Source organism: Sinocyclocheilus anshuiensis, unplaced genomic scaffold, assembly GCF_001515605.1.
Source record: "Sinocyclocheilus anshuiensis isolate Anshui unplaced genomic scaffold, SAMN03320099.WGS_v1.1 scaffold20, whole genome shotgun sequence".
Classification (NCBI taxonomy): domain Eukaryota; kingdom Metazoa; phylum Chordata; class Actinopteri; order Cypriniformes; family Cyprinidae; genus Sinocyclocheilus; species Sinocyclocheilus anshuiensis.
The window spans coordinates 259003-261453 of record NW_015558646.1 but is presented as its reverse complement, the minus strand read 5'-3'; positions in this window follow the sequence as shown (position 1 = coordinate 261453).

Here is a 2451-nt window from a genome sequence, read left to right as displayed (position 1 = left end):
TATATAATTCCTGAATTATTAGGCACATTTTCTTTTAGAGATAAAATGAGACAATAAAGAGATTTAACTTTTATTATTATTAATAATAAATTATTAAACCGCCATGAGAAATATTCAAAACTAATGTAATACAGAAACTGCTAAGTTAAATATATATATATATATATATATATATATATATAATTTATTTATTTATTTATTTTTTTTTGGAAGGCAGTGGTCGGGTCGTTTAAGTGGTTTAAATAATGTATCAATGGCTAAACTAAACACACAATGATTAGCATCCATGCAGAGCAGGCGAACTTTATATACACAATTATTTGCTGTCTAATAGAGGACAGAGAGAGATGGTGAGGGAACGATTGCAAAAGATAAAGAGACTAGTGTGTCCTCTATTTGTGAGTAATTAATGTCTTCACTTTGCCAAACCATTTTGCCAGATATCTACATGGGGACCTTACACAAATTTGTTGAAGGGGGATGCCTTCCTCAGATAAGAGTGATATTGAATTATTTGTGAATGAGATTACCATCAAGGGCTTCAGAGTTAATCAGCATATCGATTCTAATGGCGTTTAGTATGCTAATCAGGGTGAGGTGTGCCACTCCCTCTCTTTACTGGCGCACAGAGGCCAGACAGAGAGGAATGGAGAAAATACATTATCTATTGCAGTACATTGCACAGTACTTTCCATGACCTTTACAAGGTTGTGAAACAACGGCCTGACTTAACAGATATAGATGACTTCATTAAAGAGCTTAAAGAGAACATTTCCACACACGTCTTGGGCATGTAATTGATGGTATGTGTGAGTGTGTGTGAGTCTGCATGGGTTTATGTTAGTGTTGCAACTATGCGTACTTTTATGCACTTCAGTGGGTTGACTTTTATTAAAACTAACAGATTATTTTCTTTTTTTTTCTTCCTTTTTTATATGAAGGTTAAATTTAGAAGTGTTAAAAAGTGTTTGAATTAATTTACCGTGCCTTCTTCATTTATTGCTGCTACTTTATAATGTGTTTAGATTTTATTGTTTTACCCATATTCCCTGACCCACACTTTCAATCTTAAAGTGAACATATAAATTCTGTCATCATTTACTCACCTCTGTGTTGTTTCAACATGTATTCTTCATTTTGAAGTTTTGGACTATTTTTGTACATAAAATTGGGTTCAAAACAACCTGAAAAGTCAAAAAGTATTAAATGCCCATGAGAAATATTCAAAACTAATGCAATACAGAAATTGAAAAGTTAAGACATGACCATTGGACAGCAAAATGCTCATTGGGTCAGCGGGGATCAGAAAAAGAAAAAAAAAACAGGTGGAGAATAAAAGACACGTTAACTGCAAAAGAATGAATAATTAATGTGAAGAATTAGGTGTAAAACCATCAGGAAGCATTTAGTCTCCAGCGCCACCATTTTCCAGAACTGCAACCTACCTTGAGTCTCCAGAATTATAAGGTATCAGGTTCTCAGAGACTTTGCTTGGGTAAAAATTCCTAAAATATGACCCTCACTTAATAAGAATAAAATGCTGAAGTGATGTGAAATACCTGAAGACTGATTTGTATAGGCTTTATGGACAGATAAGTTGAGAGTGACTCTTAAAGGACCAGCATCACATCCTCTTGTACCACTGTTTGAAGAATTTATCTTCCAGAATCTGGCAGTACGTTCTAGGAGCTAATTGTAGTCAATATCTGCAAGACAGACTTTTCAGGATGTGAGATGGGCTATAAATGAGCTCCTAACACCTTGCACTTCTGGAGACTCAAGGTAGGTTGCAGTTGTGGAAAATGGTGGGGCTGGAGACTAGTGATGGGAAGTTCGGATCATTTTACCGACTCGGACCTTTGAGTCTCGTTCAGCAAAATTAACTAATCTTTTTTCGAGTCATTTCGTTCATTTTAGCAAAATATAATTAAAATGTTACGTGTTAGCTACTTCCCTACCACGTCTACTAGACCTACTTACACAAACGTTGATCACACTACAAACAATACAAAACTATAATGCTGTAAGAAACTCTTCAGTCTATGATTAGCTCACCTCACCTCTTATCTGACAAGTCTTCGGGTTTGAGACTATGCAGTCTGAGCCGGAAAGAGAATTGATTAGTTCATCTCTCGAGTCTTTGGGTTTTTCCGAGTCGTTCGTTCATCACGTGACAGCCCCATAAGTTTAACCAATGCAGTCTGAGCCAGAAAGAGAATTGATTAGTTCATCTCTCGAGTCTTTGGGTTTTTCCGAGTCGTTCGTTCATCACGTGACAGCCCCATAAGTTTAACCAATGCAGTCTGAGCCAGAAAGAGAATTGATTAGTTCATCTCTCGAGTCTTCGGGTTTTTCCGAGTCGTTCGTTCATCACGTGACAGCCCCATAAGCTTTAACCAATGAAGTCTGAGCCAGAAAGAGACTTAATAATAATAAACAACTCTTTATTTC